We start from the raw sequence: 25,424 nt of genomic DNA on the forward strand, positions 1-25,424 counted from the left end.
GGATAGTAGTTTAATCGCACGCGCAAGAAAGCGCGGATTGCTCTCTAATCGACGACGCGTCGCGATCATCGATCGCTCGCGATGCACCGTTGCGAGCAGACGCGCGCCGTGCGAAATGAGCAAGGTCGCCTCCACGAGGCTTATTACGGTATCAAGCGGCTTTGGAGGCCGCGGCGATTTCAAACCGACAGAGACGGAGGAGAGACTCACGACGAGGTCGCCTCGAAGAAGAGTCGAAGAAGCGCGCGCGCGACGCGTAAAGCCGACGAGTAATTTCACGGTGGGACATGACTGGACTCCTGAATCGGCTGGAAACGCGGGACCAATTGACCTAGCAGGTCGACTCGGCTAATTGGCAATTGTCGGTCAACGTTACGGCTCGCTTCGTCTACCGGCTTCGTCCGAGCGTTCCTCCGCGAGAGTCGCATCTTCCGCCCTGCTCCCTGCACCTTCCGTTGCGTCTGTGTTTGTCGCGCGGACTTGAAGGAAACGCCCTGGGCGTGAAGCAATCGCAATCGGCCCGTCGATTAATCACATTCGTGCACGCACGGGGGAAAATTGAGAGTCGAGGTTACATCGAGGTCGCGAGACGATGAACGGATAGGAATTTCAGTCGAAGAAAACGAAATTCGGCCCTGAGCTTTCGAGGGTATCGTTGTCGCCTTTTTCTTCCGTTTATTGTTAACTGAACCAAACTGTTCCCGCATACACGAAGACCGACCGAAACGTGCCGAATGCTGCGCATTGAGAGACACTGCTACTCGCATACGAGACGTATAAGGCGACAAAAACTACCAGAGGCCTAAAGTCGCTCGAATGCCGAGGGAAGGGGAACCCGTCCCGTCCGGGCGAATTCGCCGCCCTGGAAGGTTGAGCAAGGGCCGCGAAGGCAAACCGGCCACCGTGTGAAAGAGAGCTCTTCTCAGGACGGGACTGTGTATTTCGGTCGGGCAGCCCTGCGCGCGCGGCCACAGGGACATTGGATAAATAAATATCCGGCCGGCTTATTCCTGGCTAGAAGTAAATAATTCGCCGCGGAATATACCGGGCGACGGCGACGCCGCGGTAAAAATCTATTCTCGAGACAGACGCCTTCCGTATCGAATTTCCGGCGTCGCGACGGCGAATTTTGCGACGTGGGAAAAGCCCGCGACCAAGCCGAGACATTCTCGCGCCGCGACGCGGCGCGCACGCGTTCGGCCGCAGCAGAAGGGCGACAAGTCGAAAGGTCCAAGGGCGAGACGGCGAACAGCGCGATGCTGCAATGTGCAGTTGCGTCGTCTGCGATTCAATAATTCAGACCGGACTGGTCAACGCCGCCGATGTGTGTCTGTGGTCGCTTGCCAATACCTCGCGGTTGTCTCGTGCAGCTTTCGGTGCACGTGCGACGTCGACGACGACGACGACGACGACGACGACGACGACGACGATAATGTGTACAATGCGTACGTGGCGAAATACCGCTTCATGCGACGACAGCAACCTTCCCGATCGTTCGTCCGACACGTCAGCGAAAAAAAGGAAAAATATACGCAAAATTCTTATCCGCGGTATTCATTCACGATGCTGATCGTGCGACGTTCACGACGTGCATCTCGCCCGCTTCGTTGTCGAGTTTGCTTCCCTCAAGCAAAGTATCCTCTTCTCTCTCCCTCTCTGTCTTTCGAAATCCGATGTTCGTAGCGCGAGAGATAGTTCCTATAGAACTCGCCGTCACGAATTATTTCGTTTACACGAAAGTCGTACAAATTGGCCAGCGTTATACGTCGCGCGGGTGATTTCGAAAAATTAGATTTATTCCGAGCGAGCCGAAGTTTGGTCGCGCGGAGTTACGTCATTTAGCCGCGCTGCTATAAGCGAGGAGTTGCTAACTCGATTAAAAAATTCCACTGGCAGCTACAATCTGCGAGTTGGAGGTGGTCGTTTTCCCGGTAATTCCATCGGGGCACTTTGCGTGGGTATAGCAATTTCGTCCTTATCTGTGTCACCGTGCAAAACTGTTGGCTAACTGACGTTGCGACCGCCTCTAATGAGAATAAAGTACTTTTACTGGAAGAAATGGGTGTCGATCATCCTTTTTCCCTTCCTCCTCTTCCCCCCCCCCTCTCTCTCTCTCTTTCTCTCTTTATTCCGTTGGCACACACACACACACACACACATCAGCTGAGCGCGTAGCCGGCTGAAAGCAGAAAGTCCGCCGCAAATTTGTTTGTGACCGACGTCACGAGCTCGGTCGCGGGTGACGGCCGAACAAAATACTTTCGCCTGCAGAGCAAAATTCGCCGTATCTCCGTCGTTTCTTTCGGCTGTCCGAAAATAAAACCCGCCCAAAAATCCGGCGGTATCGCCAAAATATAAAAAAAAAGAAAGAAAAAAAAACGGGAAAGAGAGAGAGAGAGAGAGAGAGAAAAAAAGAAAAATGCCGCTGCAGCTGCTCGCTCGGCGTAACTGACAAGAAGAATTGGAAACGCCGGCGCGCGTGCGAGGCCGATTGGCCTCCGGCCAGCGAACCGACGGCGTGTAATTCGATCATCGTGTAAACTTTGCGGTTCCCGGCATTTGTGTAATTCCCGCTATTTCCTCCGCTACATGATTTTCCTTTTAGCCTCTAGTCGAAGAGTCGATCGGCCGACATTGTCGCTCCTCGATTTCGCATTCGCCAATTCCGGCTGACGTTGCCCGCTCAAGTCTCGTCGGCGACACTTCGGACACCGACGATTCTCTATTCGACTCTGTTTCGTCGATGCGTCGACGCCGCTAGAGCACGCCGATGGAGCAAGAAAAAACGCGACACTCGCTCGTCGTACGAGACAGACGCCATGATTTTCATTCGTGACTCTCGTCGTGTCGTCATCCCATATCCGCGATTTTATTTCCAGACGTGACACGCCATCGCCACCACCATCGCGTCAACGTCAAAATTAACGCATTCCTCATTAATAAGATTCATTTACCGCTATATGAAGATCGCTGCCTCACGCTACTCCACACATGAATACGATTAATCGGATTCAATAAACCGTCCGACTGGCTCGGATAAATAACTTATTTTCGCGCGCGCGCGGATGCGACGTGCGCGAATTAATCGATAATGCAGCAACAGCAGCAGCGGCGGCGGCGGCGGCGACAATCGCAATCGTAAATTTAGCTGGTTTAATAATATTCGTCAGCGAGTCGCGCACATCAGCGAATCGATAAATTTATGCGAAACAGAGCCCAAATATAATTATACCGCGCCACACCATCGGAGAAATAAAGGCGATTTAAAGCTCGGATAGGAATTTTACATCGAATTGATCTGACGCGGAAGCGACGATAAATTCGTAAGCGCCGAGTAATTAGGAAAATCGGCAAGATGGTCGAAGTGAACGATGAATCGACCGGTAGATGCACCGGTAAACAATTATTTTTCGACCTACAAAACAAAATGCTTCGATGTCGACGCTCGCGCGCGCACGGGTCGCTTTGAAATTTGTTCGATTACGCGCGCGACCACCAATTTGGTTAAACAAATACGGTATCGACGGACTGATACGTATATATATATATATATATATTTACCGGGACAACCGACTAACCCAGGTACGCGCGTGAGCGCGTCACAGGCAAAGAGATTGATGAACGCCCGTGTTTTTTCGGAAGTCGATTAACATTTGAAGAGCGCGACAGAGAAGAGAAGTAGTTTCCTGTTTGATTCGAATAAAACGCGCGTGTGCACACACTCACACACACTTACACGGTCGCAATTCATCGGGTGGTCGCGAGCAACGGAGCCGTAATAAATGTTTTAAACGAGCGAAGAGACAAATAAATAAGCTAAACATATTCTGCCTCGCAACCGAGCCGCGATCTCACGTCGCGAGGTGAACACGGGGATTAATCTCGAGCGCGACTTCTTCGTCATGAAGGCGCAATTAGAAAATAAGCGGGTCGTCGCAAGGAGGATTAAAAGACGACGCGGAATTATGTTTTTTTGTGCGTTCGTCATCGAGACGGATGATGAAACCTGTTGAACCGGCCACGTCGCAATTAGAGAAACGAGCTCTCTCGCTCGCTCTCTCTCTCTCTCTCTCTCTCTCTCTCTCTCTCTCTCTCTCTCTCTCTCTCTCTCTCTCTCTCTCTCTCTCTCGCCGATAATTATGTCCGCGCGAGATTAGCGCGAAAAGCGCCGTTGAATTTGATAGGAAGTGCTGGGTGACGACGCGGCTCGACAACCGACCAACCCCTCCCTCCCCCGCTCCCTCTGTACTGTACGGCTGCCTGACTCATCGACCAAGATATTGATTTCTCCGGCGCTCTTTTCCCTGCGCGGCTGATTAGATCGCGTAAACGTCTCGTGTAAACCGCCGCTGCTACGCTGTGTGACGGCACGCGCGCTCCCTCGCCGCGCCGCGCCGACTCGATCGATCGGTCGGCCGGCACAGTAACGGCCACGCCACGCTATACAACACGGCAACGTGATACAATCACGTTGCGTATTTTGCTCTCATACTCACGCAAACGCGTGTCGCTCGATAACGTTTCCAGCTCCGTTTACGCGATAACGCGTAACTCCACCCCGTGCGACGGCGATAACGCCGCGCGCGTTCCAAAGTTACGGATCGCATTCGCGCGGTAATTTCCGCGACCGCCTGCTGAGAGAGAGAGAGAGAGAGAGAGAGAGAGAGGGAGGGGCAGCGGAGAACGCGAGGTGTGTTTCGGTCGCTCGACTCGTTTAATCACCGCCAGGTTAGACCACCAGGTTATTCTCCTTGAAATCGCGCCATGTGCGTACGTGGCTCGCAGCCACACAGCGAGGAAATTTCGGACGACGAATTACGCCGAACTTTCCATTGTCTCTCTCTCTCTCTCTCTCTCTCTCTGCCGACACGATTAACCCACGCGTGACGCCGAAAAATGTCGGACAAGGTTACGCGACTGGGTGGCCACGTGTAGCGAAATATCGACGACGAGGCGGCTCTCGATCGGCCTCCCCTCTCGCTCTCGCGATGGTGTCCGTCGCATGCGAATTTTTCTGTATAAATAGAAAAGCAGGCGAGCCGCACGTTGGCCGAGTCTTTAAAATTTCGATTACGTCGAGGTGGCGAAAGTGGCACAATGGGGGTTTGCGAGTTCATTTCGTTTCCAAAGAGTCATCCGCGAATCTGTCGATTCGGAAGCTCGTCGATTCGGAAGCTCCGCCGGCTTTGAAATAGAACGGCGAGAGCGTAACACCCGCAAAGTTCACGCGGGTGTTACGCTCTGAGGCTTCTCATCTAAACGATCAATCTTCAAAAGCCGCTGCGCGACAGGTCCGGCGCGTCCCGCTGCGCCATTTACGTAACAAAAAGATCTCTGACCGTGGCGGCGAGACGCGGGTTAAAAATCCTACAGGTGGCCAACGCACCGAACGAGGCGAGGCGAGGCGAGGCGAGGCGAGGCGAGGCGAGGCGAGGCGAGTACACAGTAGAGATAACACAGTGATTAGGAAAATTGTACCGGCCGGCCGCGAGAGCCGAAGGTTAAGGCGGTGACGAGTCGCGCGGCGATGAGCCGCGACGAGCGGGCAGAAAAAAAGCGGAGTGAAACGAGAACGTTCGTCGCACGGTAACGATGAGTCGCGGATCTCTCCCCGGCGAGCCGCGCAATTTGTGAACAATTCCCATTGCGTAAGTCATGATTACGCTTACGACGAGGTTACGTACGACGCAAATGTGAGCAACCAGGCGCGATAACGCGACGGGCTTTCCGTACGTACGGAGAGACAATCTCCCGGCGAGCAGCAAAGCAGTAATGGCGTTAATTCTCGCCTCGCAAACGAAAGGCCGACGATTACGCCAAGGTGATATACGCGGCAAGGTGTGTACTTTTAAGGCCGCATCCGGCCAGCGACGCGACGCGGCGCGACGCACCGACGGGGAGACGACGACTTCCGTCGTACGGTCGGCGAATTTTCATCGAGCAAAAGCGAGTATTTTCGATTGTGCTCGACCACGCGCGAACGCACACACGCGCACGCAGCGCCGAGACGCGAGCGACGTATGCCAGACGCTGACGCATCGCGCATACGTTATTTCTTTTTATCGGCGGTTCTCAATCGTGTCTCGTGTACCCAAGGCTAATCCGAAAAGCGTCCGTCAGCGTGCGCGTATTCGATTATTGTTAGCCTCCGTCTGTCTCCTCTATCTCTCATCCTCGGTCCCGTCGTCGCGACTGGTCATAAGAATAAAAAGCGTCAATCATTCGTACGTCTCTGTTGCATCACGAGAACAACGGCGAACGAGTAGCCGCCTCTCGTCGAGAACGGTTCTCTCTGCGCGCAGCCTCAGTCGATGAAAATCTCACCGGCCGAAGGCGACGAGAACAGCGCCATCTCGGCAACATCAATCGAGCGCAACACGCGCGCGCGCGCGCGGTTAATTCCACGCGGGATTCCGCGGCGAATCTCCGAGGCGCCCGTTAACATCGGAAATTCCAACGTCACGGCTCAATGCTCCCAGCCGCCGTTATCGACGTTATCGCGCGCGCCGGCGAATTCCGGGATCGTGCACGCTCGCGACGACCGTGAATCGGCGGGGCGAGTTCGCGCGCGGACGCGTGCCCGTGTTTGTCGCGCGGAGCGGCGCAGCCTATTTGGATAATTGGCGATGTCTGACAACTGCATCTGTATCTACAGGCTTTAATCTCGTATCTCGCGCAAAACACCGGCCGCCTGCACCTGCACGGCCTCCCGACACGGCGGCCGACAGACACAACGGGCAAATACGAGCGCAAATGGCCCGTATGCATATTTATTATACGAGAGCGCAATATCGGCTCGTTGTTTTCGCCGGCGGTGGCGCGCGCCCGCGCTCGGATAATAACGCCCGTTTAATATTTGCGCGCTACCGAGGCGATGCGCGCGCGCGCGAAAGAGTGAATAATATGGCGCATTAGCCGACGAGCGAGCGAGCGAGCGAGCGAGCGAGCGAGCGAGCGAGTGCGGTCACCAGCCCCGAATAGGCTTATCAAGCAGTAAACCGGTCGCTTATAATTATCGTCGCCTCCCCCGTCGGCGTTTCCGAAGTGGGTCGCGTTTCGCGTTACATAATTATAACTCGCGCCCGGGATAAAGGCTATTCGACTCGCGCACCTTTTGTTAACCCGACAACGCAATTAATCGCGGGTAAAGCTCTAATCGATTGCCCGTGTACCGTGAATACCGTGCGTGCGTAGCGAGCAATCGTTTGCCAAGCGAGGCGGACGAGGCGCGCGGTTTTCCCGCGCATTCCCGTCGCCGACTCTGACGCGAGGCACCCAGCCAGCGCGTTGTTCCGAGTGACAATATTAAGTGCGAAAGATCGAAGAGTCGTGAGAGAGCGAGAGAGAGAGAGAGAGAGAGAGAGAGAGAGAGAGAGACCGAGGCGGTTTTTATCGGCAGACGGTGACGTGAGAGTTTTTCGCAGAGACGAGAAAGCGGCGTAAATGAACGCGACGAATAAATATCGCGCGCGACGCATACTGGAGATTAAATATAGAAACCGTCGGCGTCGGCAGCAATATTTTGCAGAATCGGAACAGAGCCGGCGGAATAATTTTCGGCCGGAGCGTCGTGGAGCGAGAAACGTTCCGCGCGAGAATATTGAGTAGCGGACGGGAAGAAAAGAAAGAAGGAGGCGAAGGGGAGCGGGGCGGCTTAACCGGTTTGAAAAATGCTGAGCGTCGAAGCAGCGAGCCGCGCAAGGAACGCGAGAAGCACCTGGTAGTCTTTCCTCCGTGTTAGCTGGTGGTCCTTAAAATTCGACGATCGTCGCCGGTATTCGTGGGGCGCGTCGTGATAGGCCGCTCTACGCTTATTTCATGCTTCTGCGCGAAGGCGCACGGAGAGAACGGAAGGGAAAAATAGAAGACAAACAAGCACGTCGAGATGTAGAACGCGAAACGAGCGCGAGAGCGAGATCGAGGGGGGAGGGAGGGAGGGAGGGAGGGAGGGAGGAGGGAAGACGAGCGAAAAGGAAAGGAACGAAAGGAAAGGAAAAAAAAAAAAAAAAAAAAGAGGAAGACATCGGCGAGAAACAGGTTTCGAGAAGTCATTACGCGTTTCGTGGGTCTTCGCGGCGGTTTTCGTTTTCTCGGAGGCTCCGATACCGTGGCCTTGAACCGTCCCTCCCAGGACGACGGCAGCGAGGAGGGGGGGGGAGGGGGGGAAGGAGGGAGACAAGAGCGGCCGGGGGAATTGCTCGAAGAAGCTAACCGAAAGAAGTTACGAAAACGCGGCACGCACTCTGAATAAATGCGCAAACACGTGGATGAAGAGGCGCTCGCTAGTTCGCGCGACCGAGCGACCTAGAGGGAACGCGCGCGATCGATACTTCCAAAGTGCCGGTAATTTAGATAGAGAACCGCGCGGAAAGTTTCGATACCATCATATATCAGCGCGTAAGTATCAATACCGAACTATCGGTTAACGCGTAAGTTAGGCGCGAAAATGTCTCGCGTGTGTGGCCCGCCGAGCGTAGCACGGCTATTTGCGCGGGGCTCCCCCCTCCCCGCTGACGAGATGCGTTCGCTGCTCATCGATACTTTTTCTTCGCGCTCCCCTCGCGCGGGTGGTACCGATCCGCTGTACGGCGAACAGAATTTTACCTTTTTTTACAAGTAAGCGCGGCGTGCCTAAAATTACGAACGAGACGTTCCACCCTCGGACCCAATCGCAACCAGAAACCGCTCGTCTCCTGCATCTCTCAGCATAAGCTTCGCGTACGAGGGAAGAATAAAGAATCCTCCGATCGAGCCGATCCGATACCGCCCGAAATCAAGTTGGATCGGGGGAGAAATGAAAGGAACAGCGAGACAAGGACCGTGGCGTTGCTCCGAAAGAACGAGACGGATCGCGATGTTACGCAAGTATCCTTAGATACACTTGACCCACCAACATACTTTCACTTTTTCCATTCGAGGAGCGAGAAGGCGAGCCTTTCTCGTTCGGCGGCCGATCGACGGGCTGGTAGCCCGTGGTCGATCGAGAGCACAAAAGTCCCACCACCTCACCCAGCTCGTCGAGCCTAGAGAGCGAAGACACGCCGCATCGGCGACGAAGGTGAAAGTTCCGCGGTGGAAGTTGCTCCGAAAGAGCACAAGAGCAAGCGAAGAACACTAACAAGCTCATCAGCTTCCCCCGAAACTTCCTCTCCTTTTTCGCCCTCGCAAGCGAGAGCTTCGCGTGCGCGCGCGCGCGCTAACAATAACTCGATCAATTTCGAAGGTGATTTCATGCCGATATCCATCATATCGCGATTCGAGCTTCGATGAACGGCGCTGACCGGCGTACACACACCGGCGACCTCGCGCTTTATCGCTCCCGATGAAAACATCAAAACGGAGATTTTCATCACGAACATCGACACTCGAGTGACGAAGCGTCCGCTTGTTTTCGCCGTCGAAAAATCTGTCCAATTAGTTTCAATTTCTTCGGAGATGCCATTACGCGCGCTCGCGAGAACGCGTGTATTCGCCGTGAGAGCCGTCCGTGTGAATTTCCGAGTATTCACAAACACCGGCGAACCGGCTCTTGACCCGAATGAGCGCGGCTCTGTAGCATTCGCCGTGCGTTCGTCGCTGACGTGTTACTATTATTCGCGCGCCGCACTACCGATTCCGCCAACTGAGATAATTACAGCGAGCTATTTGCTATTTACGGGCAGCGAGCAGCGCGCGCGCGAGTTGAGCACTACTGCTCGAACCGTTGCTCAAAGGGGACGTAGGAATTCTCTTCGGGGGGAAGCAAAGACCTTTCTCTCCCTTTGTTGCTTGTTAGTTCGCGTTAAGCCCTCGGTTTCTGACCAGCATCCGCTCGGGCCAGCTCATTGTGGCGGTCGGTCTCGGTCTCTCGGTCGAAAATGTCGGTCGACCTACCCTCACCCAAGTGTGCAGGAACTCGAGGAAAGAAAAATACCTGCGCGATTCAAGTCGGCTGTACGGGGGAGTGCATTACCGTGTGCCAAAGTGTCTCGGTTTCCGGGATTTTACGCGGGTGAAGCGCGTTTTACGTTCTCGCGCGGCATCTTCTCCGACGCTTTTTCCGACGCCCGCTAATATTTTCCCGGCTGACACCGGCGGATCGTTTTATTGCGAGACACGCTGTACATCATCGGACACGAACGCGTCAGAGAGCGCGCGGGTCATGCGCGCGGATATCCCGCATATTTCGATTATTAAGCGCACGCACACGCATACGCATTTTCCACGATGCGAATTTTATCATCACGCTATAATCCGATTTATAGCGCGCGCTGTGGATTAATCGCGCAGCCGGAGCTCAAGACTTTTGTTCGATTTGCCGAATATCGCGCGCTGCTTGAAAAATTCGGCAAAAATGCGCGACACTGTCGAGAGAGGAAGAGGGGCAGACGACAGAACCGATTTTGCCCAGGATTCGCGGTGCGAGCTCTCTGTCCTTACGCAAAATATCGCATTTTCAGATCGCGATCTTCTGTCCCTCCCAGCTAGGAACCGTTTTATAGAGGGGTTAATTTCTTGCATTTGACGCGTCGCTCGCGTCCCCTTTGTTCGTCCGTAGCCATTATATGCCTTCGTTCTCTCTCGCTCGCTCTCGCTCTCTCTCTCTCTCTCTCTCTCTCTCTCTCTCTCTCCCTCTCTCTCTTTCCGCCCGGCTCTTTTCTTCGCCCAGCCTCATCCGCCCCGCGGAGCGTCTCAAAGCGCGCGGAGGCGGCTTAATAATTCAAATGTTTACCGTCGCTTTCAAAGATAAGCTGATAAAAGCGTGCACTCGCCTCGAGCCAATATATACCAGGCAACCGGCTTAGAACTGTGCGTGTGCGCACGCACGGCGCACACGCGCGCAAACGTAATTCTCGGTAACGAGCGCGAGCGTGTGCGTGCAGCGTCACGCACACGCGCCTACGTACGCGCGGTGCAACGAATTAATCTCCGATCGGCGCATCCTGGTGCCAAGACGTCACTTTCATTAAATCACCGTCACGCAGCCGGTAACCTCGTTTCCGCGCCGACGTGGCTTTACAATGTAATCGAAGAGCGCAACCCCGCTTGCGCGCGCGCGCGCGCGTTACCGACGCGCAAAAATGAGCTTTGGGTATCGCTTCGAAAAGGGGCGGAGGCGGAAAAGAGACCGCGATTTTTCTCACGTCCCACAAATGCATAGAAAGAAAACAATTGAAGATATTCGCGAGACTGGAGAGACGCTTTGAACGAACATTGAGAGACGGCGCGGTAACCGCAAAATTTCGAAGACTGCAATCTCGGCAATTACCGCGCGACAAGGCACGAATAAATGCGTTCCTATTCCCAGCTCGATGCTCGTCACCACGTCAATCGCACAGACAAGAGGAAAAATTGCGAATTCGGTATTTCCTGAATTAGTAGGGGAATTTTCCGAGCACCTCATCGGCGGTATCGCGACCGGAGAACAACCGCGTCGTTCTCGCAACTGTCATACAATCGCCTACTTGGCTTGACGAAGCCAAGGGACGCAAATGAAGCTGTCTTTTGTCTCCCGAAGTCTGTCGCTACGCCCCTCGAAAGTGCGATCGTGACAGTCGGATCGTGGACGGGCGGCACAGTTTGATCGGTTCGTGCGCGAATAACGCGAATTTCGACTAAACACGCCGAGCGCGCAATTATTAATAATTCCCACGCGAAATTACGCCGGTCGTCGATAATCGGGCTCGCGTTCATCCGAGCGCGATATTGTTCCGAAGAGTGCGCCGCTGACAATGCTTCGTTTCGCAATAATTTCATAGCGCAACGAGTGCTGCCTTTGCCGGAACGACGGATACGTTGCATGATACGTTGCCACGGCGAGTGAAGCGGCGCGATGATACGCAGCGGGCAAATTGCGCGGGGAAAACTCGCGAGATTATTTCGCGGGATGATTGCCGCGCGGCCGTGCGTTTAATCGCGCCGTTGCTTCGACACACTGTTACTGCCAAAGCACGAACGCGTTCACGGAGAAAGAGAAGAAAAAACAGAGAGAGAAAAAGAAAGAATCGAAGTATCCGCGCTGTGCCAATCTCTCCTTCCATGATCGACATTTTCCTCTACTCTTATTTCGATCGCCACCAGATGAAATTCCGCGACGAACGACGATGCGATCTTCTTACGCGCGATTTTCGACGCCTCGTCGAACATGCGCGTCGTTTCATTTCTACCGCGAGACACATGTAAACCACTAATCGCGGCTTGACGGGTCGCCGACGGGCCGGACAGGTGCAACCTTCCGAAATCGTGACAGTGAAGCGTGAAGGTAACAATGTGAACCGATGTCCCGAGCGAGCGAGTGATGTTCGTGTTGCAGCAAAGCGCGCGACACGACGAACAAACGAACGAGCAGCAGCAGCAGCGCGCAGCTGCTGCTCATCCGCTCGGAGCTTCCTAGATTCTGAGACGAACGATTTAGGGCGTCGCGCGAACGGGGTCGCCGATTCCCGAATAACCTTTCCGCCGCGGCGGCGGCGGCGGCTCGAAAGGTCGTACTCGTGAAGCGATCGCCGGGCGAGAGGAATTGCTTTCAACGAAAATACTAGCTTATGATCGACGGCATCTGACGTAAGGCAGCTGCCGATGCCTGCTGGGTATTCGACCGAAACTAATAAATGATCCCGAACGCCGGCCGACGGGTTGAAGAAACATTTCGCGGCGGCGTTACGCGCCGAAGTGTCGGCCTCTTGAGCCCGAGCTTTGACGAGTGCTTGCAGAAAACAGTGCTGCCCTGTGTGTGTTAACTATTTATAATTATAATTATATATATATATATATATATATACATATGCTCGCCTGTGTACACAACGCGTGATACAAATTTATTTAATGAGCAATCAGAGCGCGTCGCATCAACACGACGAGAGAGAAAGTCTGACGCGCGAGTCTTTGCGCAACGGGGGGGAGGGGGGGGGCGAGCGGGAGCTCAACTCGGACGCAATCTTCATCAATCCAACATTTCGCACGGAATAATTCGAATCGAGTTGTATTAATAATCACGATTAGTCCAAGCCTCGGCGATTCAGTGCGACCTCCCCCCCTCTCTCTCTCTCTCTCCCTCTCTACCGCGTGGTCCGGTATACTATAAATAGAGACGGAAAATTGAGTTAACTAGCGTCAGGCTGAATCGGATTTGATGGAGACCAGCCTTGATATAAACGAATCAGATAAACGATGCACGATACAATAATCCGGCCTGCTTCCTCCGAGCTTGTAAAAACCAAAAACCGCTCACTTGCCGAGCTCGAGCGTCACGCCAACGAGTCTCAGAATATTTCGACATATTTGGCGACATGAGAGCGCGTCGCTGGGCTCCATGACGCGCGCGGCGAGCGTCGCGCGCGATCGAACGCGAAATGTCAATCCGCGAGAGATCACACCGGGAAACGCGTCGAGAACGAAATTACCCCGCCAGTCGCGCGCTCCCTTTGTGCAGAGCGAGCGGAAAAAGCGGGGGACGCGTCCGCGAATCCGATTACAAGATCGCGCCTGCCTCGTCGAGTCTCCATTACGGATGTACAGGCTACGTCACGCCATGTCGCCTTCCGTTATTTTCCCGGCGCGCGATGAAATCCGCTGCGCCGCGACATTTTCATCGCGCAAGAATATCGGAGAGCAGCCGCGTGCTGCTCTCCGGCCGCGCGCAACGGAATTAATTAAGTATCTCTGTCTTTCTCTCTCTCTCTCTCTCTCTCTCTCTCTCTCTCTCTCCGCTCGCGGTGGATGGACGCTGCGCCGGGACGGCGAAATTGCTCGCTTCCTGGTTGAAGAGCCTCGGATTGTCCGTCAACGCGACAACCGACGCGCTCGCTCGCGTTCGCGCGTTAAGCTCCGCCTGCATGCCGCGTCATTTTCTATAATAATTAGAACCGCCGCTGATACCTTAATGCCCGGCGAGATACGACGACTGCGACTAATAGCGGGAAGTCGCTTTCCCACGCCGCGCGCGTGCGAGCTCCGTTCGGCCCGGAATATCACCGCGAGGAGCGCGTGGCGTGCAATGCTGCCGTCCTAGGATCAATTATTCTGCTATATTCGCTAAACTATGCGGAACGGTATCGCGAAAACTTCGCTCTATATAGCAAGAATTTCCCATCTAGACGCGCGACTAACCCATTTTATCGTGTACGTATGAAAAACCATTTCCAGGCTGGAATGTACCGAGCCGCGCGCGCAGTAGCGAGAACGTTTTTGCGGCTTACGCGTAACAAGAAATTGATTTTCGGCGGGGGTGAAATTAAAAAAATAAAAAGCGAGGGAGACGGAGAAAGAGAGAGAGAGAGAGAGAGAGAGAGAGGGAGGGAGAGAGAGAGGGAACGAAACGTTTTCAGCCGCACGACCAAAAATCGCGTTCTCGCCAGCGCAATCTCCGTAATCCGATCTAATTAACGAAGAGACGTGATCGGATTATCGAAAGTTTCGCATTATTGGACACACGCGCGCCGCGCGCGCACATACACACAACACACAACACACACACACACACACACATGACATCGTAGCAACGAGATCGACGGAGTTTATACACGCCGGCGAAATTGTTTTCGACCGATCGACCGACCGACCGGTCGACAAACGTCGCCGACAAACGACGATGAAGCGCGTTTGCGCGCGCGCGAGCCCATGGCGTTATTTTCAGCGACTCGTCCACGGCGGCGGCGCTACCCCGTCCATTTATTTACGGCGCGGACGAGACGGACCACTGAATCCTTTATTCCGCCCGCGTTCCAGAAATCGACGCGATATCGATCGATCGAATCGTTACCCATCACTGCCCCTGGATGCGACGCGATCGCCGTGAACGAACTCGACAGCGAGCACGTATCGCTCTCTCGAGCATCATATTTTCGCCAATTAATACAAACGAAAATGGCGCGGTGTTGTTGTCTCGGTGAGAGAACCGGTGAAAGCCGACCGGTCGTAACGCGCGCGCGTGAACTCTCTATTTGAAAGATAAGATCGACGGCAGTCGTCGAAGATGATATATTTTTTCTATCCATCAGTATCCCCGAGAAATCGCTTCGGCGAGGGATTAAGGTCGCTCGACGAGGATCCTTAAATAATATCGCGAGCGAGCGCTCGAAACGCACGGCGGCAGCGGCGGGGAGCGGCGAGAGGGGAAACGTCATTATCAAAACTGGGACCGTGGTAATCGCGCAATTCGCGAATTCATGATTATTAGCCCGTCCGCTAATTTGTCGTCCTCGTTGGCGACAGGCCGTCCCTACGAAAGACAGACGGGAGACTGCGCCGTGAGCGTCACGGCGGCAGTTAATTTTCAGTATCGATCATCGCGCGCAACGAGGGCGATTTAATTAATTAATTTCCCGCGACATGAGCTACGAGTAGCCCCGTCGGACGCTGTTCGATCGCCGGGAAAATGAAGGAGCGGCTGACGCGCCTCACAACGTCGGTTCTCTCTCTCTCGCTCTCTCTCTCTCTCTCTCTCTCTCCCCCTCTCATTGTTCGTGGCCGCGAGAGGAGCAACATCGTCTCTCACGAGAGCGGGCAGGTGCTGGTACGAACACAACGAGGCTAAAGAGGAAGAGATATTTGGAGCCGCCAAAGTCGCGCGAGGTATCGACGACCGAAAGCTCGCGAGTTGAAAGCTTCTCGCGTGCGATAGCGGCTCTCAAGTTGTACGCGCGCGAGTACTTGCCCGCTCGTTCTCGCTCGCTCGCAACGCGTGCGTCCGTTCCACGCCGAATGAAATTGCGTTCCGCCTCCTCTCGCGGAACACCACGTCAATGCCACGCAAGCTCGGCGCGTTGCTTATTTTTCCTCGAGATAGTTTCCGGTGGGTGTTTACCCGAGTGGAAGGCTCCGGCGGAGCGGCAAAGGAGAAGAGGGAGGAGGGGGGAGAGAGAGAAAGAGAGAGAGAGAGAGAGAGCGCGTATGTCTTCTACTCCTCCGCGGTAGCGACGCTACTCTCTTCCGCGGAAAGCCAGTCGACGATTTGAAAACCGCAATCGCGAAATGCGGAAATCACGCGAGAAAGCACGGGAATATCGTCGAGTAATCGATTACCGGGCAGGGATCGCTGGTATCTTATTACCCAGCAAGCGTCGCTCGCGAAACGTTGCGAAACGAGGAACGCGCTACGACAATAGACGGTGCGCGATCGCCCCGGACGACCAAGCCGCGGAAAGGAAAGATCAAGGCGGACCGGTGGAAGCTCGCGAGATCAAAGACGACACAAAGCCCGAAATCGGGCGAGATCGCCCGGCAAACTCGGCCGCAAAATCGCGAGACGAAGAAGCTGCATGGACGTGGGCAAATCTGCCGGCCACGGCCGCCGAAGCTCGCACACGCATACCGGATTCTTCGCCGCGAATTGCTCGCAGAAGGGGCGGCCCGCCTGGAGAGGAGAGTTTGGAGTATAATCCGCGCTTACAAATCTCGAATCTCGCGGAAGAAAAATCGACGGGGCGCGACACGCCGGCCATAAATGTCGGGCGCGGAAAAATATGATACGCCGGCGCGAGCCGAAAATACGGCCCCGGCCGAAGTCCGCGCGGCGAGGAAATAAAAGAGAGGAACCTCCAAAGGAAAATATCCTCCGCTCTCGCGCGGCGAAGGAGGGAATTGATAGATTGCGAAAGCTGCGAAAGCTGAAGGCGACCTTGACGCGATCGAGGCGAGACTCGCATACGGGCTTACCCAATTGACGATACCCGAGGAGTACGCGGTGTACGTCGCAAATGTGATTTTCGCGACGCTCGTTTCACACACGACTGGCATTGCGGAGATCGTGTGAGACGCCTCGGCGGGGAACTCGACGAGGCAAAAAAAAAAAAAAAGAAAAAGAAGAAAAAATACGTCAATAACGCGCGAGGAAAGAAAAGAAAAAGAAAAAGAAACGTGGCTGTAAGTTTGACTGTCGTAACGACGCCGTGCAATTCGCGACTCGCTACGTTAAAACGCAAGACGTGCAATTGTTTCGTAGCATGAAATTATAGGCTGTATCTCTAATGGCGTGCAAGAGAACTGTTACGCCATATCGGTATAGAAAGCAAGCAACGAGATAACAAAGCTAGGCATTACGGTCTAATTATCATGGAACCGATGCTTATAGCCCTCATTGAGATAACGGTAATTAGATGGACTCACGTGTCAAAAATGTCTCTTTGTCTCCTCTTCTCCCCCTCTCTTTCCTTCTATTTCTCCCAAAAAGAAGAAAGTTATCAGCTTGTGCAAGTAAAGAGGCCAAATTGACCGTCCGCGCTTAATAAATCCTTTAATATCTCGGTTATGGGAAGCATTTAGTCGCCTGGTAGGTCCCTAAGACCGTTCTAGCGCATGCTCGGCATTCCCGGCATAGGGTTCCCATAAATTGCGAGTGCGATACGTCCTGAAAACGTCGGCCGCCGGGAGTGCTTTAACACTAAGCGCGACCGGCGAGGAATGAAAAGAAAGAAAAGATTAAAAGGGATGACACGTCGGGTCGATATCAAGGTAAAATGAGACACCTAACGCGGTTCGCCAGGAGCGGACGGTGGATGAGTCATAAAATATCGGACGCATGAGCTTTCCACGAGCGCGATCCGTCAGTCAGTCCCCCCCCCCTCGCCGCTCTCCCTCGCTCTTCGAAACTCAATAATGTTTCATGACTAACAAATAAAATTCATCACGCCGCCGGTTATCCGATACTAATAGAATTACATGTGTATTTCCTGATATCGATATTTCTGTCGGATATCGTAACTTTTAATACCGCGTGCGGCGCGGTAAAATGGTAAAACACCGGTCCGGAGAGCGCGGCGGGAGGGGAAGGATGATGCATACATCGATACGGCCGGTGCGTTTGTGCGCTTAACGAAGGTGGAGCGAGAAATCGCCGTCGCTGCGCTCACGCGAGCAAATTTCCCAGCGAGGAGAACACAGAAGAAGCAGCGCCGAGAGCCGCGCGCGCGCGCGCGCGCGATCGACTCTAGGCAAATACTCGGCCGAGCGACGCGTCTAGCGCGCCTTACTTGCGCCTTACTGGTTCGTCGAAAGGCACTCGAGGCTAAACGACGAGCTCAAATTCCCTCGAATTGCGAAACGTGTTCCGCATAGTGATGAGCAAAGCGGGCGATTTCAGGTCTCGCTTACGGCGCACGGGAAGAGAGTCGCGCGGTGGCGCGTTGATAGCGGGAACCGGTTCTCGCGATTCGGACCGCGGGGACGACGACGACGACGACGACGACGACGACGACGACGGCGATGACGACGACGGCAGTGGAGGGTGAGGGGATGAAGCATGGTAAAAAAGAAGAATGCTTTAATCGCAATGCACGCTCGAAATCGTCGGAACGCAGGTGTCGGCGACGGCGCATCATCGGAGAAAATAGCTCTCGGTTTCGCGAGAGCGTCGCGCGCGCGCGCGATTACCATTCCGGCGCAAAAATATACTCGAGTCGAGCCTTAGTCATCGATATTCGGATCACGGTCGCAATTACGGCCGATATCACCGGCGGTGGAATTTCAGAGCGAGAGGTATGGCATGAGAATCGCGAAGCACCGGCGGAACCCTTTCGACGCGCCAAGGAATTGCCGGCGAGGAGAGAATATTTCTTTCGACTACGTGAATACGCGAGAGCGCGACAACCGTCCGTCCGTCCGTCCGTCGGAGGCTCGCGACAATTCATCGTGTGAGCGTGGATGAAAATTCGTCACACGAGCCGCGATTAATAAAGTCAGTGCGCGATCGACCTGACGACGACAACAACAACGACGTCGACGATGAACCTTCAAATCCATCCTTGTTTACAGAGAAAATATACCGTAACTAATCGCGATTACGTTGGATTTCCTATTACGTCGAGACCGCAACTTTGCGCGCGCGCGTGAGCACGCGGACGCAAAAGGCGCGGTTTCTAATTCCCGAGGAAGCAATTACACGCGCTAAGTTTCTTCTCGCCCAGTCGTTTGCGCGAGACTCGCGTCGAGCTCGCGCTCAACTTGCCAAGGAGGTACGCTCTGATTGCCGGTTTGCAGCCTAGTTTCTATTGACAATGGCGTCGTTGACGACGACGACGACAATCTTGCTCAACGAGGCGCGGGTCCCGAAAGGATAGAAATTTCAGTCTCGCGTCGCGAATACAAGAATGCCGGAATTTCGGAGGCAAGCTAAGCGCGTTTCGTCGCGACGTCGTGTTTTCGAGCGAGTTATGCGTCTTGAGGTAGCATTTTACGAGCGGTCCGGGCGTTTTCGGCGAGTTAGCATTCCGATGCAGCAAATCGGAATTTCGGAATCGACCGTTCGACATCCCACGCGACAGTTATCGTTCGAACAAAAAGAAAAAAAAAAAAACAGGAAGAAATTATTTCTCATTAAGCAACTACCGGTAGCCGGTCATTTGAGAAACGATCGTTAAGCATACGCTCGTCATCCTCGACGCGATACAATCCGCTGCTTAGCAAGTTAATTTTAAACGTCGGAACGAGACGTTCCATTCGTCAAATGAAATGGTGAACAACTTTCTGATTAATCCGGCGCAATTTAGATTATCCGCTGCTCGGTATTTGGGACAGAATTCTAGATTGCGGACTGCACAGACGCCTAAAATTCGTGTTCGAGCCGCAGGATTCGAGTCGCGAGTTGCATCCGTCTATTCGTGCGACGCACGCGTGCAGCGAGAGAGAGAGAGAGAGAGAGAGAGAGAGAGAGACGAACGGATGAATGTGTGAACGCGGAGACGCGCTCGTGCTACGGCCATTCTCACGATCCTGAGGAACATGACGCATCACGCGGGAGGTACCGTGGAGCCAGGTACGTGCGCGCACGAGTCGGTTGGACCTGAAGACCGAAGGCCTCGTGAAACGCGCAATGCGACGTCGCGATAAGCCGCGTAACTATGCGCCGCCGGCAGCCAAGTCGTATCCTCTACTATTACCACCACTACCATTATCTACTATCTTCTACTATTTTCCATTATTACGTTTACTGTCATTGACCCATCGGCCGCCGCGAGAAAAAACGCTCGCCTTTTTCCACGGACTTTCGTTGTTGATGCCACAAATGCATCAACGCCGCGCCGCGATTCCATTGATATCGACTAACGGTCGAATCGCCATTATCGTTTTGCCTCCCCTCCCAATGTTGGCGGTGTTCTCTCCGCTGGAGGTAAATGAATTTTCCATGCGATACTCTGTGCGCGCGAGCAGCGGCATCAGGTTTTCGTCGAAGAGAAAACCAGTCGTATTCGCGTCCCTTAAGCTGCGGGCGAGGCGGTGGAGAATTATTTACTCAGCGGCCGACGTGGTATAAATAATGCATTCTGCATGGAAAGGTACTGGACTAGCGGGTAATGAAAGGGATATATATATATATATATCTATATACATATATATATAATATACATATACATATATATATAATATACATATATATATATATATATAAGAGTACGATTCATAGGCACTGCGCTTTTCGCAAGATCGATAGCTTGTTTGAAGCTATCTCAGTGTAACGCGCATATAATACATACACATCATTTACCGTCGGATGGAGATGAATAAGAGACTTTCCGCAGTGATGTACGCGGATTACATGCAAAGCCAGGCTTAATTACCGTGTACTGTTCGCTGCACGGTAAAGCACATCAAATATTATTTCGCCGGGCGATATCGCAATTTCTCATTTCGTTGAGCCGCAGCGTAAATCAAGCGGCTTGGATTCTTTCTCATCGCGCTACTTGCCGAGACGGGTCTTTGGAGGATACAAGCGATCGCTCATTGTATTTTGAAAGAAGACGTGCGAGGCAACAACGTGCTCTTCCTCTACCTTTTGCACGCAGCTGCGCGAGCCGAGATGCGCTTCGAAATCGGCGCGCAAGCACGGACGCGTTCAAGCTGCGATCCGCCGCTCTCTCTCTCTCTCTCTCTCTGTCGTCGTCGAAAAGATGGACGACGAGAGAGTCGAGGCGACGCTCCGGCAAAGAGCACGCCATTCATTCGCTATTCATTCAATCGACGTCGAGTACGTCGAGAGCAGCGCGTAGTCGACGGGAATTCACGCGACAGCACGTAACCACACCGAGAGCAAGGCTGATGGCTAGCGTTTCAAGACACGGACATGCGCCTTTCGCACCCTCGCGCACACGAGCGACCATGGGGTTGCGTATTTTGGAACGCGCGCGCAACGAAACGGAACGTGCGCGCTGGCCGCCGAATGTGCTCTCGCTTTCTCTCTCGTTCACTCACTCTCTCTCTCTCTCCCTCTCTCTTTCTCAACACGAAGCAACAATAGCGGCAGCCGACTGGACCGATACGCCGGCCGTATCGGCTCGCTTTGAGTAATCGTGTGACGCAGGTACTAACCACGGTAGGTTCCCAGGCAGCGACGTCAGGCAGAAACTTCCAGAAAATGTATCCGTGTACTGGTAAAGGCAGCGTGGCGTTCTCCTCTTTTCCTCGCTCGTTTCCTCACACACTGATCGCGGCACAAGCAAGCGGATTGCGAGCACGAAACTAGCGTCCGTTAATCTGCTCCTGTATATACACGTTCGCAATTATTGTCCCGTTAGAATTTTCTTCCGGAGCGACCGAAGAACCGGCGCGATGATGCACACACGCGACGAAGCGTCGTAAACGATCACGGCGGCGACAACGACGATGCCGACGACCGCTACGAATTATGTGCGTTTACGAATCGAAGCAACGTCACACGGGACAGAGAGAGAGAGAGAGAGAGAGAGAGAGAGAGAGAGAGAGACAGAATCAGCCGCACATACACACGCACGCGCGTCGAGGTGGCAGCGCTGCTCGTCGTACCGTACGCACGTATATTCACGTCGGTGTCGCGAAGAGCCGTTTTTGAGGTTAGGAAGCGCACGACGACGACGCACCACCGGCTAGCTACTGCTCTCCTTCCTCTCTCCGCCTTTCCCCACGAGCTACGCTCAGCCGCCGTCTCTCTCTATCCTGCCTGCCCTCTCTCACTCCGGCACGCTCCCACGCGAGGTACAAGCAAGCCCGAACGCGCGATCGTGTCACGTTGTGCTTCGTTCCTGCACTAACCGATCGTCCGTATCGCCGGGGGTAAACACCAAACGAATAGGAGAGAGGAAGACAACAGCGGCGCCGGCGAAAGAGAGCGAGAGAGCGAGGCGAACAAAGAAGAAGGAAAAAAAGGAAGACGCGCGCCGTATGAACGTGTAGACAGAGACGAAACGCGGCGAACAGGAGCTCCGAGGAGGTGGGGCGCGGGGCGCGAGGGGAGGGAGCGAGTAGACGCGGCGATTCGCGATGGAGAGAAATTTGAAAATGTCGCCCGGCCGCACGAAAACTTCGCGTAATAGATCCGACTAAGAGTTGTAGGCACGCTACACGAGCAGATGTAGCGAGAGAGAGAGAGAGAGAGAGAGAAGGGAGGGGGAGAGGGAGAGAGTGAGAGGCCGACGCTAAAACTTCGCCACGAGTCGTGGCATGCCACGAGAACGGCCCCACGAGGAGGGAGGCGGGCAGTGCGGCGGAGCGGGGGGAGATGAGAGAGCGAGAGGGGACGAAACGGTCGAGACAGCGGCTCTGAAGGGAGGGAGAGAGGGGAAGAGAGAAGGTGAGGCACGGTGCGGCGAGAGGAAAAGGGAAACTTACCGTAGCCGAGAGAGCAGCACGTAGCGCGATGGATAGCCCGGGGAGGCGCGGGGAGACGAGCGGGAACGACACAACGACTCCGACTCGGCGCAGGGACGCGGGGTGACTGACGCTCCGGGCGGTAGAGGGGGACGGTAGGCTTCCTAGGGTGAGCGGGGAGGGGACGCACTAGCAGCCGGCAACAGCCGACTCGACTCGATCCGGCGCGATCTCTCTCGCGCGTCTCAGCGCCGCTACTCGCTCCGTCCTACTCGCTCTCCAACTTCGATATATCGCCGCTGCCTGTGTGCCGGCTATACCGACGTAGGAGGAGGCGCGCCAGGGTGTATACGGGGTGTCCGCGAGATTCATCGACCGGCGATTACGCGCTATTCACTCCTCGCCGGAGCTCTGGCGCGGGTTGCGGCCGCGGCGCAGCGCGCCGCTATTTTGCAACAAGCGAAAACGCGTCAGCACGTTAATGCGCGTGTAAACACTTCGTCGCCGCGGTATGATTTGTCGTAACCGTTACCGAATAATGGCGCCGCAAAGCGCGCGCGCGCGCGTGGCGGCGGCGGCGGCGGCGGCGACGACCTCGCGCACAACAAAGTGGAAATAAATGTTATGCGCGACGCGTTTGCATAATGTGAGTTTGCACAGTATGCGTCTCGATTGTATTTGCATAATGTGGATCCTGTTTGTGTATTTGCATAATCCAAATTTCGGTTTGGTCGCGGCGAGGAAAATTCTGCCGTTCGAAAATACTCGCCGCGTCGCTCAGCGACGCTGAGCTGAACTCTGAGACCTAACCTACGCTGTGTTGTATCGCTTATCAATACTCGTCGAAAGCGGGACGGACGACTACATACAGTCCCTTGTCGCAGGAGAGACCTTGCTCTGGCGAAGCAACTGTTAACATCCGCGCGAAGGGGACATTGCAATTTCGTTCAAGCAGAGACACATGTACCAATTACACAGCCCATCTGTACGTTACACAAAAGCCACGTGATTCTTGCGCGCCGCGCATTCAAACGGACTGAAATCGACGGCCGGAACACACACACACACACACACACACACACACACCCAAGTACGGGATTATTCATCACCACTCATGAATCCGGCCGTGCGCAGTGTAGATTTCGTTCATGCGATACCCTCCAAACCCAACGCGCACAAAGAGCATACAGAGAAAATCCGCTTTGCGCGCGGCTCACCCGGTATACACACGTGCACGACGATCGCACGAAAAGAATACGAGTCGGCAAGGTGAGAGAGGGAGCGCCGGATGGGCCCCGGAGAAGGAACGAGTCGAGTGCGACGAGGACGGCGCGCACCATGAAAAAGTGATGAGAGGGATGAACACAGAGGGTGGGCAGAAGAGGGGGCCAAGGGGAGAGGGCTGACAGGGTGTCCGGGGAAACGAACGGGAGAGACCTTGCGCCGCACCATGCCGTGGCGTAGCGTAGAGAACGACGCTTTGTGTCGGATAGTAGTCGAAGGGAGGAGCGGGCCTGTGCCGGGGGAATGCGAGAGAGGGGACGGCAGAAATGGGAATGGTAAGAGGGGCAGAGAGCCGGGGCAGGAGGGCCCTCGACCGTCTGCGAGCCGTGCGCATAAAGGCCCTCTCAGACGACGAGCTCTCCGGACGAGGTCCTCTCCTCGCTCACCGCGAGGGACCGCGGGCGCGGAAACCGGATTGCGTTCCTCGATGCGCGCCACCGATGCCCGGGGTACTTTTCGACGCCGATCTCTCTGCGTTACTCGATACGCGACGACTCGTCCCCCGCTGCTCGTGTATACTTTCGCCCGCGGGGGTGTATTTTTAGCCACGGGCCGTGGCGTATTTTTGACAACGGCCGCCTGCGAGAGCAGGCTCGGATCGCGCGACGCCTCTATTAGATGCTCTCCAGAATTCGGCCGGAAATATCATTCGTAGGGGCACTCCCCCGGTGTAGCGAGCAACCCCCGTGTTTCGGCGTGTGCGGCACCGCATCCTGTCGCATCGCGATTTCTACGTCGCCGTCGCGAGTTACGCCGCCGCCGAGAGCGCTGCCGCGCCGTAACGGAAGCGAGAGAGCGTCGTAAAAGTGAGTTGGCGCGAGAATTTACGACACCGATAGCTGTATTTGAAATTCGTATGGCGCGACGATAAATATAGTCTTTCAAAAGCTGGATTTGACGAAGAGAGAATCGTATCTCCATTCTGGTGCTCACCTGAGCATATCCCGTGCATCTTTCTTCAGCTGATCAGGATACAGGAGTTCTCGCGCGCGTTATACCCGAATAACCGGATATTTATTCGTAGAGATATCTGAGATATTTCTACAAATTCGCGAATATAAAAACATTCGGATTACACAATGATACACATCTTGGCTGATCCTTGGGCGTGTGAAAATCCTACCTCGCTTTCATTCCATGCCTCGCGATTATTCCCGCTTAGTTTTTGACTTGGCGCAGTCGCGCAACAGCCTCGTCTATTTTATCGTGTTGAAAAATGACGCGCTGTGCGAGTAATTGGCGCAGCACGAGAGAGAGAGAGAGAGAGAGAGAGAGAGAAACGGGGGGCGCGCAAGTTACAACGTGGCGCACACGTACGGGATGGAAAACAAATGGCGACGGTGCAGACGCGTCCAACGGAGCTCGACGACGAGGCCGAGGACGAAATCGTCGCGCTACCTTACGAAAAGCAAGCGTAAATCAGCGTATCGCGTATCCGCCGGCCGATCAGTGAAATTCACTAGCAGCGTGTGTGCGTTACACGTGAAATCCCATCGCGATTGTGCAAGGCGCGATGGCACGACTGACGGGGAGTCGGGCGAATCACAGACGCGCTTCCGTAAGAATTACGTCAACTTTCTCGATTATCGAATAACGCTATTAACGAT

At 54.4% G+C, this 25,424-nt stretch overlaps 1 protein-coding gene across 9 annotated transcripts in view; it reads right to left on the reverse strand.

Moving 5' to 3' along the window:
• The window catches only part of heph (polypyrimidine tract-binding protein 1 heph), a 420,294-nt gene that overhangs the window by 290,125 nt on the left and 104,745 nt on the right, over window positions 1-25,424 (reverse strand). The window contains exons 1-2 of one of the 9 annotated variants that reach the window (XM_025299507.1): window positions 22,555-22,679; window positions 21,280-21,450 (exon numbers count right to left, since the gene is read on the reverse strand). The exons of 7 other annotated variants lie outside the window; for them this stretch is intronic. The gene's annotated coding sequence lies outside the window, so the exon portion shown is untranslated. Of the gene's footprint in view, window positions 1-21,279; window positions 22,006-22,554; window positions 22,680-25,424 lie in introns of those variants that run through there. One more of the 9 variants, XM_025299506.1, reaches the window with a different exon arrangement.

The sequence above is a fragment of the Harpegnathos saltator genome, unplaced genomic scaffold (assembly GCF_003227715.2).
Source record: "Harpegnathos saltator strain DR-91 unplaced genomic scaffold, Hsal_v8.6 scaffold283, whole genome shotgun sequence".
Classification (NCBI taxonomy): domain Eukaryota; kingdom Metazoa; phylum Arthropoda; class Insecta; order Hymenoptera; family Formicidae; genus Harpegnathos; species Harpegnathos saltator.